The following is a 20,227-nucleotide window of genomic DNA, read 5'->3' on the forward strand; positions in this document are numbered from 1 at the left end:
TTGCAATTACATTGCATGAGTGAAGATCCTAATACTATAAATATATCAAAGGAATTAAAACTAATTACAACAATTTCTCAATCACATATTCTTCTCTGCATGTATTGAACTTCTTTCCATATTCTTCTTTGCATGACATCAATCACATATTATTCTTGCAGATACTAATATTCTTTCCATGTTTAGATTGCATGTACTTATCTTCTTTCCATGTTTAGATCATTGAGTAATGGTAGTGATTGATGTTCTCTTCCTTGCCATATATTAACAGTGATTGGTGCCGGTGATTGGAAATATATACGTGAACAAATTTTTCAAGAGACTGATAAATTTAATACCATGTAATACATAACAAATACAGAAAACTTCATACGACAAAATCATGGGACTTCTTGGGATTTCCTCAGAATGTTAAAAGGAATTTGAAGTTGGAGATAAATCTAGTTGTGGGTGTAATAGACACAGGTATAAGCCCGGAATCTGAGAGCTTCAATGACGATGGATTTGGTCCTCCACCTGCTAACTGGAAAGGAAATTGCGGTCCTTTTGTCAACTTCACTAGCTGCAACAAGTAAGCTTTAAACTGTTTCTCATAAACAACTCCCAGCCAGCATTTCCATTTCATATCTGGATTCAATCCCCTTTGTTTCGCATTTTGAAGTAAACTAGTAGGAGCGAGATACTTCAAAATAGACGGAACTAACGATCCAGCAGACGTGCTATCACCAGCTGACGTGAAACGGCATGGTACTCACACATCATCAACGATATTAGGGAACGTAGTTCACGATGCAAGTCTCAGCGGAATAGGAAAAGGAACAACTAGAGGAGTAGTGCCATCAGCAAGAGTTGCAATGTATAAAGTATGTTGGGCGACTACTGGTTGTGAAGACATGGACATGTTAGCTACTTTTGATGCAACTATTGAAGACGGTGTCGACGTAATTTCAGTATCTATTAACGGTGCTGGTCGTACTGAAAGTTATGTTAAAGATCCAATAGCCATTGGATCATTTCATGCAATGAAAAAAGGGAATCTTAACTGTTGCTTCAGCTGGTAACCAAGGACCGTCTCTCGGTAAAGTTGTTAACCATGCGCCTTGGATTTTAACTGTTGTTGCTAGTGGCATCAATAGGCAATACAGAAGCGAAGTTATGTTGGGCAATGGGAAAATCCTTTCTGTAAGTATGAGTCTTTAGTGCAAATCCTTTCTGATATTGAAGGTTCATGAAATCACTTGGATATGGGAATTACAGGGAAATGGAATTAACACCTTTAGTCCAAAGCAAAAGCTTTATCCGTTAATCAGTGGAATGGATGCTGGGTTTGACTCCTCGGACTATCTTCCAAGGGAATATAGGTAATGCATGCATGGTCTGATTGAAGAAGTATCCTAACGCTTGTTTCCTCATTTCAATGTTTAACTTCAAGTTAGGACTACAATAATGACGTTATATTTTTGTACTTATAGAATGTGCATGGAGGGAACAATGAACCCAAAGAATGTGAAAGGAAAGATTGTGTTATGCGAAACAGCACCTATGGGTGATCCCGCTGATTCTGTTATTCCCAAGGCGGGCGGAGTAGGAACACTAATCGTAGACAATTCTGGACGTGATGATTTTGCTCAAATTTTCATGTCTTCTGCGACAGAGATTGATAATTTTGTGCGAGAGAAAGATTGAATTGCATAATTATGAGAAATGATTACAATGGTTTATATATACATCGATTACCAAAAATATAGAATAGAAAGGCCTAGAATACAAGCTAATAAGGAAACATATAATATGCCTTCATGAGTATATATGCTGGAGAATAATACGGCTTCATGAGTATATATGCTGGAGAATAATATGCCATGATGAGGATATATGCTGGAGCATAATATTCGCTAACACCTCCTTTCAAACTCATGATGATAAAGCATTAATCACCGAGAGTTTGTCAACTAGAAAACGAAAGCGCGCAACGAAATGTGATTTTGTGAAGAAGTCTGCAACCTGCATGGTGGAAAGCACGTATGGAAGAGAAATTTTACCGTGCAAAAAATAGTGTCGAATGAAATGGCAATCAACTTCAATGTGCTTGGTACGTTCGTGAAATACAGAGTTACGAGCAATGTATATGGAAGATGTGTTATCACAGTTTATTGGTGTTGGACTTGATATAACAACACCTATATCTCCAACTAACCAACGTAGCCAAATAACTTCCGCAGTAGTGTCTGTCATAGCACGATATTCAGCTTCCATTGATGAACGAGAAGGAATAGATTGTTTCTTACTCCTCCAAGAAATAATAGAATCACCAAGGAAGACATAATAACCGGTAGTATATTTTCGATCACCATGATCACCAGCCCATCCAGCATCGGAGAAACCTCTAAGAGAGACATTCGACGAACAAGAAGAAGGAAACAATAAACTCTGGTACTGAGTTCCTCTAAGGCACCTCAATATACGCATCATTGCTGCCCAGTGCACTGTAGTAGGAGAAGAAACAAATTGACTGACTATATGAACAACATATGCAATATCGGGCCTGGTAATAGTGAGATAAACAAGACTGCCAACAATAGTATGGTACAATGTGGGATCAGCTAAATGCATACCATCTGAACATGTGTAGAGGGCATTGGTTTCTATAGGAGTTTCAACAATTCTTGTATCTGATATACGAGCCTTTTTAAGAATATCTGCCACATATTTGGACTGAGAAAATAGGTAACCTTTTGAAGAACTAGCAACCTCGATGCCCAAAAAATAACGTAAGGGTCCCAAATCCTTCATTTCAAATTGATAACATAATTGTTGTTTGAGCTGTTCAATTCCTACAAAATCATCCCCTGTAATTATCATATTGTCAACATAAAGCAATAACAGTATACGACGAGCGGAACTATTACGAACAAATAACGCCGAATCATACGCACTAGATTGAAAACCAAGAGTAGCGACAACACTAGAGAATTTTTCGAACCATGCTCGGGGTGCTTGTTTGAGTCCATATAAAGCTTTTCAGAGTCTACAAACTTCTCCTTGTTTGTGTGAAACACCAGGAGGAACCATATAAACTTCTTCGGAAAGATCCCCATTTAGAAAAGCATTTTTCACATCCATTTGAGATAATTTCCATTTTCGTATAGATGCCATTACAATAATAGCACGAACGGAAGTCATTTTTTCCACGGGAGCAAAAGTCTCATCATAGTCAATTCCATATTCTTGGGTGAAACCTTTCGCTACAAGGCGAGCTTTGTAGCGCTCAACAGAGCCGTCTGACTTGGTCTTGATCTTGTATACCCATCTAGAGCCTACTGCATGTTTTCCTGGTGGGAGAGGAACCAATTCCATGTTCCTGTGTTTGAATAATGTGGAAAGTTCTTCATCCACAGCTTGCTGCCACAGTGGGTCACAAACAGCCTCATTATAGAAGGTAGGTTCATGTAAAGAATGAATAGAAGCGAGAAAGCAAGAGAATTGAGTGGAATAACATGAAATACCAAAATCACTATGAGAATAACCAAACCTATTTGGAGGATTACGTTGTCGTGAAGGATAACGAGAAGGGACATGATCACCAATCTCGGAAGACGACGAGGACACAGCCGTAGAAAAAGAAGGGGAATGGGTGTTATCTTCCGAAAATTGTTCGTTCCTGCAAGCATCGGTAGAAAAAGTAGAGGAAGGAATATTTAACGATAAATCAGAAGTAGGATTTTCTATGTCACCAAAAGGACCAATATGCAAAAGATCGGATTCTTTAACTTTATGCGGATTAGATGGAATGAAAAAGGATGGAATATGCTCGAGGAATACTACATGACGAGAGACATACAATTTTTGAGTACTAGGGTCATAAAAACGATAACCTTTTTGACTATCACCATATCCAAGAAATACACAAAGAGCAGATTTAGATGCTAATTTGGAAGTCATTTCACGACGAGGTTTTAGAACAAAGCAGACACAACCAAAGACTTTTAGAGATGAATAATTAGGTGTTTTGCAATACAAACGTTTGAAAGGAGAAATACCATCGGTAAGGATAGTTGGTATACGATTAATGACATAATTTTCCGTCAGAACGACTTCTTCCCAAAATGAAGAAGGGACATGAGAACATAATAAGAGAGAGCGAGCAGTTTCTAAAAGGTGCCTATGTTTACGTTCAACCACTCCATTCTGTTCCGGTGTATCAGTACAAGATGTTTGATATACCGTCCCATCAGAGGAAAGAAGTGCAAGAAACTCATTCTTTTTGTATTCACCAGCTAAATCACAACGAAAACAAATTATGACGGAAGAAAATTGAGTATTTATCATGTTACGAAAGGACTGGTAATCACCAGAGAATTCATGTCGTTGCTTCATAAGAAAAATCCAATAATAGCGAGTAATCATCAATAAAACAAACATAATATCTAGAGCCACCTTTTGTAGGAATGTATATAGGTCCCCAAACATCAGAATGGACTAAATCAAAGACAGCAATAGAGACGGAAGTGCTTTTATTGAAAGGTAAGGAAGAAAATTTTGCAAGCTTACAACCACTATAATCAGAAATGTTGTGATATTTTAGTTTTCCGAGATGACCAATTGATGCTAAATATTTAAGACGAGAACCAGAAATATGTCCTAAACGATTATGCCATCAGAAAAAAAAAAACTTGAATTAGAATTCAAATGAAAAGAGGATAAATCAACGGAAGATGCTGCTGTATCAAGTAGATGAAGCTCCTTCAAAACATACACCCCCTCTTTTATATGGCCTATCCCAATCAGCTTCTTCGACTGTGGATCCAGCACATAACACGAAGTTGGAGTAAAGTGAATATAATAGCCAGAATCAGATAACTGACTTATAGAAATTAAGTTAGTACAAACCTTCACATAGGCCACATTTTTTGGTTTACAGCCTAGCCACGTTTTGGGTTATTTGCGTGGCTGCTGGTCATAGGTGGAACTACAACCACGTTTTATGTTACCTTGTAGCCATAATGCACCATTTGGTCATGGGTTTAAGCCTAAACTCAACAACTGTAGCCATAGATGCTGGTATGGCCACATTAAGCATCTATGTATGTGTCCAATTTGCAGGATGGCAATAAACACACTTATTAACCCGTGACGGAAAGGAAATTTATCTAGCCACTTTAGTTTGTTTACGTGTCCATATTATATGGTAATTAGACACTTTGATTCTAAGAGGTATAAAACGAATGCATTTCCACCGGGGAATTGACACCGGTTTTCTACATGGTGAAAGAGAGATATATGGCTACGCAATTCATCATAGACCATAACTGGAGAAATATTGATATGTAAACTAATGCCTAACTTCCCATTACTAAATAAGTAACTGGTATATTACCAAGTTATATATATTTATGTTTTAAAGAGTGAAGATCTATAAGAATAAGAAGAACATATAAGTAAACATGAACCTCGCACTTCACTTTCGTGTCCTTGTAAGTTATTGACTGAGAAAGTAATGGTACAACTCCAATTGTACGCACTTAAACCTTGGTATATGGCTTCTTCCGGCGGAGAAATTGCAAATTTTTCAATGCTTCAATTATCATACTGTCCAAGCTATTAGATGTTTTTGAAGGGTAATCGCGTAGCAGATACGTTTGTAAAATGCGCAAATCATCATACTGTCCAAAGTAAACATTGGAGGCATGTTTGATACAGATCGAGGGGTCGACAAAAATTTCTCAAGTGATGCTACTGAGTTTGCCACAATTAACAAGTATGAGTATAATGATTGGGCACTCGTTTTATTCTCTAAGTTGTCACAACACAACACCTTATTTTAAGAAGCAACCAGTAAGATTACAGAAACCAGACTATAATCCAAGCAACATTAACCATGGCTCATTGCGCTGACAAATTGTCCAACAACAGATGGTATTGCATCTGCTATAAAATCCATGCGCTTAACATAGTGCAACAAAGCAAACCAAGGTAGAAAAAGGCCATAGAACAATAAACATGTATCCACAGGCAAGAACCACAGTACATCAGATAGGTGTGAGATAAAATGTACTCGAACTGGTATTCCAGTGCAGATCTTCCAACATTGTACAAGCCTCCATCTAGTCTTTTGGTAGTTGCAAATGTGCCAACAACCAATCCTATAATTTGAGAACATGCAACAAGAAAACAGAGATCTTAGTACAACCAAAACAAGGAAAAACATAGAAGATTTAAAATGCAAACACTCATACTGCCATCCATTCCTCTGTTTCCACAATGACATAAAAAATTTCTTACGTGAAGAATTAAAGGGTCGGATACATGAACCGAATGGTTAACTAGCATAACCTAAACCAGGTTCATAGAAATTACAACTCATGGGTGTACCACTGTGTCCTTATGCAGATAAATACATAATTTTATGATTGGAATTACTCATTAAATCTGAAATGTTTTATGAATACAAAATGGCAGTATCCTTGCAAGGAAAGGAGCAGTTTCTACAAATCCATCAGTTACACTTTGATTAAGAACAACCACGCTAGTTGTGCTCATGTCAAAAAAGCCAGTGCCATCTACTTCATTCTCAGGGAAAAACAAATTTTCCATTAGGATGGTTCACAACATATAACACATGCTAAGGAGAAGTTGTTCAATCCTCTTATGAAGAGCATGTGATTTTACTACAAGAAAACTATATCCAAGTAGTTAGTTAGATATCCATGCTCTACAACTAACTTCTCATAAAGTTCCAACTAACACCAGTCTTTGAAAGTATATGATATAAGTAAATTAAAGAACGTTAAGATCATGTTGCTAACCCAAGGTTTTATCTTAAACATGGTTCCATTTCAAACATCTTTTTGACATTTTTTTCGTCTTGTGGTCTTGGTTGAGCACTCTAATATGAATGTCTTGTCATATTTCAAACATCTTTATTAATCCGAACCATATGCAGAAAGCTCATATCAAAAAATTTCAATTTTACACAAGCGCCTGGTAATCTGATATCCACTGAGAGTAAAGGATGTCAAAATCATAAATCAGAGTGAAAATTAATCGAGATCCAGTTCACCGTGATCATCCTTCCATAGATTATAACTGATTAACCGTGTAGCATGGTCACCCATCCCATATTCCCATTGAACTAAAATTAGAACAAAAACTATTCAAATTGTAAAAGAACAATAATGAAGCTCTGACTACATCAGAGAAGTAATACTAAACGAGTGCCAAATTTCCAATGCTAAAGAGAAGCTCAAGTTCACCTTCGAAAGAGTTGCCTCAAATCAACAGTTTAATATCTCTAGTATGAACAAAACGTTAAATGATCACACATTTTAATAACTTAATGGTATTTCAAAAGTGATTGTAGTAGTAGTGGTAAAACTGGGTCTTTTCAGACTTGTGAAGAAAACAATTTTTTTTAGATTTAATTTAAAAAGGAAAATAAATAAAATAATTCAATTATAGAGAAAATTACCAAGACTAGGATTCCACCATTGACCAAATAAATAGTAAACTCTAAATAGTTTTTATGCAATTATATCTTTAAAATCAATTCTAATATTTGCCTCAAATATGTTTTTGAAGTAATAATTGTAATCAAAAGTATAAAACATCAAAAGTTATTAAAACCCATCATGCTTCATCAAATTAATTCACAACTATTCAATAAAAACTAATATTTCAATTCCATGCAAATAATCAAATAATAATATTGCAAATAAATAGTAAAATTAGAATTATACCAATTAATGTGGAACAATGGCTTCCTCCGTCGCCTTGGCTAATGGGTTTAGCTCCTCATCCCAAAAACACACTCACAAGATGTATCCATGGATTAATATGTGTTTTATTGATGTAAATAGTGTAGCATTGAAGTTTCTAAAGCTGTAATAGTGTTGCAGTGTAACTGTTACAAAAGGGAAAGAGTTGAAAATTAAACGATAATTTTCTGTTGCTGTAAAACAACGACACTCGTTTCTGGTTTTAAGACTGTTGAAGAACGACTTCCTTAGCAGGTCTGTTCTTCGTCTTCTTCTTCCTCCTCGAACAGCAGCAGCAGCACTGTAACTCTCTGTAATCGCTTCTCCTCGGCTCTCTTGGACTCTAAGCTCTCTCCTAAAGGTTTCTAACCCTTCTATGACTTAAACCCAACTATTTATAGGCTTTGAATCACCTTGAAACTCGATCAAACTCGTTGAAAATCTCCATTATTCTCTACGGGCAGTTTGAAGAATAATCCTCTTCTTGTTGCGTTCCACCCTGTTTTTAGCTATTCTCTCGTCTCAAATATCTTCTAGGACTTGGAATCAACTTATTTGAAGTATATCCCACGCAAGAAAATCCCATAAATCTCTCTGACCAATGCCAAACCCTAAACAGAGAAGCCGTATCCTGTTGGGACTTTGATCAATTATTACGACTTATCCAGCCCAATTGGATGGGTCTAGACGATTGCATTAGGCCTGTTATGTCTTCTAGAGTCCGTAGGTTCCAAATATGCCCATTTAATCTCCTCCTAAGTCGCTCAAATCTCTGCTCAAAAATTGTTGTCGCTGCTGCCTTCTTTTCCCGCCAATTTCTGTTTTGAATTTTGAAGATGACCTCCCCCTATCCAGTTCTGGTGTCCCTTTAGTACATGCCCTGAAATGGGGTTCCCCTATCCAAATTATGGGTGCCTTTAGCAATTCTTCTGGGATGTTTTCCGCACTTTTTCAGGGTTCCTCCGGGGTATTTCCGGTACACTATCAACGACAATCCAAGGGCCACATTTTTAGCCAATTTTTGCCGCAAAGCCTCATTTATCCAGAAACACCTACAAAGAGATTAAAAACCAAAATAAGTACAACAATGGGCACTAACAGTATACACAATTGAGATAAATTAGACACATAAATGCGTCTATCAAATACCCCCAAACTTATTATTTGCTAGTCCCGAGCAAATCAAAACTACAAAATAAAATCCTAACTCACTGTCGCATGCATCGTCGATTGCATTTAGCGTATGCAATAAGCCTTTAAACCCCTAGGTGGCCCTAGTGGACGAGTTATAGTCTCGGGAGGGCTTACAAGAGATATACCCACAAAACCTGTACTCCAGATCTTAGCTATCTACGCAGAACCTTGGAAGGCACTAAAGAATCTCCTTGGTTGGCATACTTATTGACTACATGAAGAAGTACCTTGATGCGAAATTCCAATTGTTGTACACGAGTTTGCACTCAAGCATACTAAAATTCATATAAAGTGACAGAGCTCTACTCAGATAGTTGCACTATGGACATCATATTCGGAGTCAAAACTAATCACATGGATAGATCAAGAAGATGAATATAGAAAAACATATATGGTTTTGATGTTTACTAAGTGAACGGCGTTTCCCATATCTGTCTGAAGGCCTCCACCAAAATGAACCTATCCTAATGGATTGAGATATTAGTCTGACTAATATCAACACACTGGCATATACAAGGGTACCAGTGGTCGATAACCTAACTCTAGGTCAACACAACTGGCATATACAAGGGTACCAGTGTTCGACTTTATTGAATTTATTCCTTTTGGTCAAATGGTCTGGTCTCAATTTCTTTCTTTCTTCTTTTTTTTTTCTTTTTTTTTTCAACTTTTTTTTTCAACTTTTTTTTTCCTGTGGTATCTCAATCACTCTAATTCACCCTAGCATTGGTAACAACTTGAATCGTGAGCCCCACCTAATCACTTAGAGTAACATAGTTTAAAAACAAAACAAAATAAAATATAGAAGTGAAAAGGACTCAACGGGATATGGTGAAACTATCATGTTATTTCTAACACCTGACCTCTGTGCTTTTATGAATAGACTCTTCTAGATGTTTCCATCTAATCAGATTGGTTCCTCAACTCCTACAACCAAAATGCTTCCATCCACTTAGGTTGGTTAGTGCTATCCTTAATATGCATAAATTTCTAGGCTCTGGAGTTTATTTAAAACAAAAAGTTTCTACCCCACCCCCAAACTTAAATCTAACATTGTCCTCAATGTTTCGCATGAAAGAACAGTACCAAAAATATAAGTAACATGGGGAAATAGTAAAGAGAGAGTTCGTAAAGATAGTACCTGAGTGAAGTGAAACCAAAAACTGAATACAAAAATTATACAACATACAAATCGCCTCGATGGTCAATCAAGGGTAAACAAGGTCCACCATAGGGACCTCCTCAACATCACCTGTAGGAAAAGGCTCTAAAAAGGGCTTCAATCTCTGACCGTTAACCTTTGAAGAACTAGTACCATATGGTGTCTCGATTTCAACAGCTCCATGAGGAAAAACAGTGCAAACAATAAAAGGACCCGTCCACCGAGAACGTAACTTCCCAGGGAAAAGATGCAAGCGGGTATCATACAGAAGAACTTTTTGACCTGGAGAAAATGACTTCCGTAAAATGTTTCTATCATGCACAAGTTTCATTTTGTTCTTATACTCCTTCGCACTATCGTAAGCATCTATACGAATCTCGTCCAACTCATTGAGCTGGAGTTTCCTATGGGCTCCTGCCTCGTTAAGTGAAAAATTCAGCCCAATAAGCTCTATGTTCTAACTCAACAGGTAAGTGACATGTCTTGCCATAAACAAGCCGATAAGGAGACATTCCAATGGGGGTCTTAAACGCAGTACGGTAAGCCCATAAGGCATCAGTAAGCCTAGACGACCAGTCTTTCCGATTAGGATTAACTGTTTTCTCTAATATACGTTTTATCTCCCTATTGGAAACCTCTACCTGACCACTAGTCTGTGGATGATACGGGGTAGCTACCTTATGTGTAATATCATATTTCTTCATCAGAAGCCTAAAAGTCCCATTACAAAAGTGCGACCCTCCATCACTAATTATAGCTCGCGGTGTACCAAAACGTGTAAGTATATTATTTTTCAAGAACTCAATCACAAACCTATGGTCATTGGTTTTACACGCAACCGCCTCAATCCACTTAGAGACATAGTCTACGGCGACAAGGATGTATAGGTTACCAAAAGAATTAGGAAACGGACCCATAAAGTCAATACCCCACACATCAAAGACCTCAACAATTAAAATAGGGTTCAAGGGCATCATGTTCCTACAGGAAATGGTTCCTAATCTCTGGCATCGTTCACAAGTAACGCAGTAACTGTGGGAGTCTTTAAACAACGAAGGCCAATAGAATCCACACTGCAATATCTTAGCAGCAGTTTTCTTAGCACTAAAGTGACCACCACAAGCATGATCATGACAAAAGGAAATAATACTGGACTGGATCACTCTCAGGTATACATCTCCTAATAATCTGGTCTGGACAATACTTAAACAAATAAGGATCATCCCAAAAGAAGTGCTTAACCTCAGCTAAAAATCTAGAACGATCTTATTTACCCCAATGTTGGGGCATTCGACCAGTAACAAGATAGTTCACTATATTCGCATACCAAGGTAATTTAACAAAGAACAATTGTTCATCAGGAAAGCTATCCCTTATAGGAAGGGAATCATCTGGGGAACTAACAACTAGCCTAGACAAGTGATCTGCTACAACTTTTGGCACCCTTTTTGTCTCTAATGTCTGGAGAAAACTCTTGCAACAACAGAATCCACCTAATCAATCTAGGTTTAGTATCCTTCTTAGACAAAAGATATTTTAAAGCAGCATGATCAGTATATATGATGATCTTAGAACCTAAGAGATAGGGTCTAAACTTGTCTAAGGCAAACACAATGGCTAATAGTTCCTTCTCGGTAGTGGTATAGTTCAACTGGGCATCATTCAGAGTTTTGCTAGCATAGTAAATCACATGAAGTAACTTATTTTCTCGCTGACCTAGCACAACACCAATAGCATAATCTGAAGCATCACACATGATCTCAAAGGGTAGGTTCCAGTTGGGTGCCTGGACTATGGGGGCGGTAGTGAGTAATGACTTAAGCTTCTCAAAAGCCTCTAAACATCCATCAAAGACAAACTTAACTCTTTGCAAGCTGCAAAGGTCTAGACATCAGCTAAAATCCTTAATGAAACGACGTAAAAACCAGCATGCCCTAAGAATGACCTAATATCTCTTAGGTTTTTGGACCGGTAACGTTTAATAAGGTCAACTTTGGCTCTATCCACCTCTCCCCTTGAAGATACAACATGCCCTAGAACAATTCCTGAACGAACCATAAAGTGACATTTCTCCCAATTAAGCACTAAATTCTTTTCCCTACACCTAGTCAAAACTAATGACAAATGATGCAAGCACTCATCGAAAGACGAACCAAACACTGAAAAATCATCCATAAAGACCTCTAAGAACCGTTCTACCATGTCAGAAAATATGCTCATCGTGCAACGCTGAAAAGTCGCAGGGGCATTACATAGCCTGAAAGGCATGCGTCTATATGCAAAGGTACCAAAGGTACATGTAAAAGTGGTTTTCTCCTGGTCTTCTGGGGCAATAACGATCTGATTATATCCAGAGTAGCCATCTAAAAAGCAGTAGTGACTATGTCCAGCTAATCTCTCTAGCATTTGGTCGATGAAGGGAAGGGGAAAGTGGTCCTTCCTAGTGACCTTGTTCAATTTCCTATAGTCAATACAAACACGCCAACCCGTGGTCACTCGGGTCGGGATTAACTCATTGTTATCATTCTGGACTACAGTAATACCAGATTTCTTGGGAACAACCTGAACGGGGCTGATCCACTTACTGTCTGAAATAGGGTAGATAATGCCTGCATCTAATAGCTCAAGAACCTCAGTTCGAACTACTTCTTTCATATTGGGGTTTAGTCGACGTTGCATCTCCCTAGAAGGTTTGGTGTCTTCCTCTAAATTGATCTGATGCATACAAACAGTAGGACTTATACCCTTAATGTCTGCTATGGTCCACCCTAAAGCTTCCTTGTTGTTTTGAAGGACGGTTACTAGCCTACTTTCCTGATCTCTATCCAAGTCGGAAGAAACAATCACAGGTAAAGTCTCAGACGGGCCTAAAAACACATATTTCAGGTTATCTGGCAATGGTTTTAGGTCCAACTTAGGAGGCTCTTCTAAAGAAGGAACTAGGGTAGACTTAGAAACTGGTAGTGGTTCAAACTTAGGTTTCCATCCATTACTAGTATCTAACAAAGGGGTTGAATATAACAAAGTATTCACCTCATTAATCACATTATTATCATCAAAATCAATCCCAAAGTGAGCTAGGCATTTCTCTAATGGATCTTCTAACAAAATGTTTGGTAATGACTCCTCGACTAATGTTCCTATCATGTTCACCTCTTCTATATTCGAGTCATCTAGTTCAGAGGGTAGCTTACTAATATTAAAAATGTTCAGCTCAATAGTCATATTACCAAAAGACAAATTCATAATACCATTTCGACAGTTAATGATCGCATTGGATGTAGCTAAAAACGGGCGACCTAAAATCACTGGTATTTGGTTCTCTGGGTCAGGGACAGGTTGGGTATCTAGGATAACAAAATCCACTGGATAAATAAACTTGTCAACCTCTATGAGAACATCCTCGATCACACCACGAGGAATTTTAACGGACCTATCAGCTAACTGAAGTGTCATCTGGGTAGGTTTCATCTCACCAAGTCCTAGCTTAAGGTACACATGATATGGAGGTAAATTTACACTGGCTCCTAAGTCAAGCAAATCTTTCTCAACAAGGTACTTACCTATTGTGAAAGAAATGGTCGGGGACCCTGGGTCTTTATACTTAGGAGTAGTGGTATTCTGAATAATAGAACTCACATGACTAGCTATGAAGGCTTTCCTCTGGACATTGAGCTTACGCTTTCGCGTACACAAGTCGTTAAGGAACTTGGCATAAGAGGGAATCTGCCTAATTGCATCTAATAATGGAAGGTTGATATTAACCTGCTTAAAAACCTCCAATATATCATTAAAGTTGGACTCCCTCTTAGTCGGAACTAGCAGTTGTGGGAATGGGGCTCTGGGAACAAAATCAGACTCAACATGACCCTCATTGGTCTCTTTGGAGACTCTATCAGTCTCATCATTTTCTGGCTCATAAGGGTGAACTACAGCATGTTCACTTTCAGGTATGTCGACCTTATTATCAACTTTATTTCCACTCCTAAGGGTTGTAACAGAGTTCACATGATTGTACGATTTCTCTCCTCTAGGGTTAGGATCAGTATGACTAGGGAACCTTCCTTCTTCTCTCTCATTGATAAACTTAGCTATTTGGCCGACTTGAAGCTCTAATTTAGCAAAAGACTGGGAATTATTCTTCAACTCTTGCCTAGTTTCTTGTTTAAAGCTAAGGTGGTTTTTTGATAGCATGTCATGGTTATTTGCTAACATAGTGAGAGTTTCTTCTAAGGTAGAGATCTTTTTCTCAAAAGTGTTCTGAAACTGGTTTTGACCTGAAGAGTTCTTAAAAGCAAAACCTGGGGGAGGCTAAGAATTGCTAGACTGGCCTTGACTCTGGCCCTTAGACCAAGAGAAATTAGGATGGTTTCTCCAACCAGGGTTGTAGGTTTCTGAGTATGGGTCAAACTTCTGACGGTTCTCAAACCTAGCGTTGTTATAGACAGCATGGGCTTGTTCTTCACTGTCCTGACCTTCCCAAAATGAATTATCGGGCTCTATTCCACAACTAGAGACTTGAGAGGCTCTATTAGGTTCAACAAGGGACCTATTTTTAGTCTGAACCATTTCCAAAGCTTCTAACCTTCTGGACAAAGCAGCAAACTTAGCATCTGACGCAAAACTCGTATCTACCATATTGGTGCTACTTCTATTGACCAAGAGTCTTTTATGGGGTTCAACACAAGATTCCCACTGTTGGGATTTTTCAGCGATAGCTCCTAAGAAGGTAAAAGCATCATCAGCATTTTTACTAGTGAACTCACCAGCGCACATAGACTCAACCATGGCTTTGGTCGAATAGTCCAAACCATTATAAATAATCTCTACAAGTTTCATCTTATCAAATCCATGGTGAGGACACTGGGATATAAGATCATTGAATCTCTCTAAAAATCTATAAAGAGACTCTCCCTCTTGTTGCACACTAGTACTAATGTTCTGCCTAACAGCTGCAGTTTTATGCTTAGGGTAGAACTTCATATAGAAGGCAGCGATAAGTTCCTGCCATGTTTCTATGGATTCGGACGGTAGGTTGTTCATCCAGGTCTTGGCTTTGTCTCTCAAAGAAAAGGGAAACATCTTAAGTTTCAAGACTTCATCGGTAAGGTCCTTTATTCTAATTGTCCCACAGATTTTCTCAAAGTCCCTAATATGGAAATAAGGGTTCTCATCATCTTTTCCTAAGAATATAAGAATCATCTGAAGAATACTAGGTTTTATCTCGAAATTAGCCGTAGTGGCTGGCAATTTAATGCACGAAGCTCGGTTGGTCCTAGTTGGGAACATGTAATCTTTCAAAGTTGTCATCGTTGGCACAACTGGAGTACTAGGGGTACTTTTATCACTCAGAGATAAATTCTCAAAACTGAAGTTTCCAAAAACAGGGCTCTCAAAAGAAGAATCTTCGAGCTCCCTGCTTAAATCAGAAGAACTACTAGGTTTTTCGCTAACCAATCGACCTAGAGTATCTCTTTTCCAAGCTCTATTAACAAAATCGGGCATACACTAAAAAGAATTCAAAAAAAAATAAAAATCCTAACAGGAAGGTTCTAGCAATCACACAGCAGGCTGACTCGACTTTACCACAACAAACCTAAAGATTTCTAGCAAACAACAAGCATGATGGCTCCACTTAGATTGTTTCTAGACCAACTTCTAATCCTTCGAAAGGGAATTCGTTACAATTTAAGCAAACCCCTCTGGAATCAATCCGAGTTAAAGCAAGTTGAATCGAGGCGAGAGAAGCTCAGTGGAGCTTTGATACCCAAAACCTCACCGATCCAATGCGGCGCAGTCACGCATTCAACTCGCAGAAACCGTCAAGAACTTCGAGGTGTGCTTAAAAGAGTAACCAATATTTTTCGAATGATTGTCCTGTTAAGATCGATACCCTATAGGTCTCTTTCTAGTCCAAATTTTAGGCTTAGGTTCGCTTTAGGTTTCGTTTTCCTAAGGCGGGCAAGAAGGGAGCCGTGATGAAATCCGAACCCTTATCTTGTTTAGGCCAGGCCTTGCCCTTTACTAGGAAAATAAAGACAGTCTGGTTCGTCCTCAAACAATTATCACCTTAAGGAATACAGTAACTCTCTTGCAGGGGATTCGCGAGTGTTTCGATTGGACTTACCTCCCGTACCAGACGGGCGATGAACCGTTGAAGTCGACTCGGGCCACGACTCCTATGTCATGTGCGAACCCGAGGGGCCGAGACGATATCTTAATCGTCGTCCTTCCCTGCACACAGTTTGTATTTAAGGGTACCCCTCCGTAGGGTTAAAAATAAAATAAAAATAAAGTCCCAAAGTTCACAGTCCAGAGTCCAAATATAAAGTGCAAAAACAAAAATGAAAGCCTAAAAAAAAAATAATAAAACAAAAATCTCTCTTTTTTTTTCTCTCTTTTACAAAATAAAGAAAATCTTCTTCTTTCGCTCCTTTAGCTTTGCTTTTCGCTCCCAAACTTTAAGTAAATCACCACAAGCTTTGGCAAAATTGTCTTTCGCTCCAATCTTCAAAAATCTGCAAGGAAACAAAAAAAAAACAAAAACGTAAAGAAGAACAAAAATAATAATAAAAATAAAATAAATCTAAAAAAAATGCTACCTAAACACAAATCCCTGTCGGTGGCGCCAGAAATTTAATGGTATTTCAAAAGTGATTGTAGTTGTAGTGGTAAAACTGGGTCTTTTCAGACTTGTGAAGAAAACAATTTTTTTTTTAGATTTAATTTAAAAAGGAAAATAAATAAAATAATTCAATTATAGAGAAAATTACCAAGACTAGGATTCCACCATTGACCAAATAAATAGTAAACTCTAAATAGTTTTTATGCAATTCTATCTTTAAAATCAATTCTAATATTTGCCTCAAATATGTTTTTGAAGTAATAATTGTAATCAAAAAGTATAAAACATCAAAATTTATTATAACCCAGCATGCTTCATCAAATTAATTCACAACTATTCAATAAAAACTAATATTTCAATTCCATGCAAATAATCAAATAATAATATTGCAAATAAATAGTAAAATTAGAATTATACCAATTAATGTGGAACAATGGCTTCCTCCGTCGCGTTGGCTAATGGGTTTAGCTCCTCATCCCAAAAACACACTCACAAGATGTATCCATGGATTAATAGGTGTTTTTATTGATGTAAATAGTGTAGAATTGAAGTTTGTAACGCTGTAATAGTGTTACAGTGTAACTGTTACAAAAGGGAAAGAGCTGAAAATTAAAAGATACTTTTCTGTTGCTGTAAAACAACGACACTCGTTTCTGGTTTTAAGACTGTTGAAGAACGACTTCCTTAGCAGGTCTGTTCTTCGTCTTCTTCTTCCTCCTCGAACAGCAGCAGCAGCACTGTAACTCTCTGTAATCGCTTCTCCTCGGTTCTCCTGGACTCTAATCTCTCTCCTGAATGTTTCTAACCCTTCTATGACTTAAACCCAACTATTTATAGGCTTTGAATCACCTTGAAACTCGATCAAACTCGTTGAAAATCTCCATTATTCTCTACGGGCAGTTTGAAGAATAATCCTCTTCTTGTTGCGTTCCACCCTGTTTTTAGCTATTCTCTCGTCTCAAATATCTTCTAGGACTTGGACTCAACTTATTTGAAGTATATCCCACGCAAGAAAATCCCATAAATCTCTCTGACCAATCCCAAACCCTAAACAGAGAAGCCGTATCCTGTTGGGACTTTGATCAATTATTCCGACTTATCCAGCCCAATTGGATGGGTCTAGACGATTGCATTAGGCCTTTTATGTCTTCTAGAGTCCTTAGGTACCAAATATGCCCATTGAATCTCCTCCTAAGTCGCTCAAATCTCTACTCAGAAACTGTTGTCGCTGCTGCCTTTTCTTCCCGCCAATTTCTGTTTTGAATTTTGAAGATGACCTCCACCTATCCAGTTCCAGTGTCCCTTTAGTACATGCCCTGAAATGGGGTGCCCCTATCCAAATTAGGGGTGCCTTTAGCAATTCTTCTGGGATGTTTTCCGCACTTTTCAGGGTTCCTCCGGGGTATTTCCGGTACACTTCTGGGGCATTTCCGGTACACTATCAACGACAATCCAAGGGCCACATTTTTAGCCAATTTTTTCCGCAAAGCCTTATTTATCCAAAAACACCTACAAAGAGATTAAAAACCAAAATAAGTACAACAATGAGAACTAACAATATACACAATTGAGATAAATTAGACACATAAATGCGTCTATCATAACTTGATAAAATCAATTACAAAAGGGTTACCTCCGGGGGAAGAACGAAAGCCTTGGATTGTTTTTGCAACAAGAGGAAGGTCTAAGTAATCTTATATTCAAATGCAGCACATCCATCTTGATTGGAATAACATAATTAAACGCATCAATGAAATTATGCTGAATATTGTCTCTAATAGACTCTGGTACTTGTTCAGGAGATGTGTACCTATTTATAAAACCCAAGCAAATCTTAGTTAATCATTTGAACAAAGACATAAAGGACATCAAGTTATCAGCATACCAAAACATAAGCATGTTCATTATGGTCAAGCCAATTTTTTCTTCTTCTTCGCAGATGAGAAATTGCGAAACCCAGTGAAGGAAGTTCAGAAATAACAGTAAACTAAGGGACATGAACCAATAAGAAAACCTACAACATAAAAGTACATAAACCTATTTGTACTTAATTCAAGATTTAGAAAATCCCCAGATAACAAGAAATGTTATCGAATTAACACAGATCTTCTTACCCACAACCAATGTAAGATAACAGGGAACGAGATGAATTGATTTATCTTCGTTTTCTCCATCTTCAGAATCTCTGAAAAGGGTAGAACTTCATGAGAAAAAATTGAAAAAACAGTTGGGTTTTGGTTTAGGGTCGATCAAAAAGAAAATTTTAGGTTTTGGTTTAGGGTCGATCAAAAAGAAAATTTAAGGTTGATTAACCACTCAGAGAGGTGTCATTTTTCTGATTTGATTGGAGAAAATAATCGACTTGGTTATTTATATTATGGTGGTGAACAATGGAAGTGGTAAAGTTCTGTTCATGGGTTTTGTTCAAGGGTTTCAAGTTTGGAAAGAAAAGAAAAAAAGGGAGCAAAGAATGGCAAAATTCGGTTAGGTTTTCATTGGGAAAGAAATTTTAGTGAAATTTTGGGAGAAACAATGCGCCAAAATTTAGTTGTTCCCGCGCATCAAGCAATTTTTCCCTCCTTTATAAGTAGTGATCCATGTCACTTTTTCTGTTTGCATTTATATTCGTTGGATTGGAGACTCTGATTTTCTATTGGCTGGATAAACACCATATGGATCACAATTGTTCTTTTGTGTTTAACTATTTTTTTTTCTTTTGAACATGAAATTTCAATTTGCTAAATGGCTTAAATTTATAATTTTTACATATCGATATATAAATAGCTCGGTAAATTATCATAGTAGATCGATTTGTTTTCCATACAAATGAATTAGAGTTAGTAACTTTATTGCACAACAAGTAACATCGAGTGAGATCTCCTGAGTGGGGCGAATTCATTATATCTTGAGCCCTTTCGGGGATTAAGTAAAACCGTACACAATTTGATGTTAGATAAAGTAATGTGAACCTCTAAGCATTCAATAAAATTGATTAAGATAAAAGGAAATACAAATCATTAATCAGGTGATAGTTTGTGAAAAACTTCGAGCATTAAAGATGGCCCGTTTGAGATATAGAAAGAAATTTGAAATCCCTGATTACAAAATAACTTACTTCATTTGAACATTAAGCGTCAAATCAATTTTGATGAGATAGAGCAAAGTCTGAAATCATGAATTAAATGAACACGGATAGAACTCTAAGCACCAAATGAGATCGGGTGACATCATCGTGAGAGACTGAAATCGGGCGATGAATATCCCGTCGGACCCATAATTTAAAGTTGTGGCTTATAGGTTTCTTTCTACCCCAGGATTCGTAGATGTACGGTTAACCGCGGTGGAAGGTAAATGTGTCGATGTGTCTGAACGTAATTATGCTATTACTTTCACTAGATAATACCGAAACTCACTAATTATCCACTAGTTGAACCCAAATTCACTTAATTTCACTCCATCTATCAAAATCACCAGATCATACTCGATATCACT

At 37.6% G+C, this 20,227-nt stretch overlaps 1 pseudogene; it reads left to right on the forward strand.

The window, feature by feature from the left end:
• Positions 1-20,227, forward strand: part of LOC113305055 — a 45,581-nt pseudogene that overhangs the window by 18,159 nt on the left and 7,195 nt on the right.

The sequence above is a fragment of the Papaver somniferum genome, chromosome 8 (assembly GCF_003573695.1).
Source record: "Papaver somniferum cultivar HN1 chromosome 8, ASM357369v1, whole genome shotgun sequence".
Classification (NCBI taxonomy): Eukaryota; Viridiplantae; Streptophyta; class Magnoliopsida; order Ranunculales; family Papaveraceae; genus Papaver; species Papaver somniferum.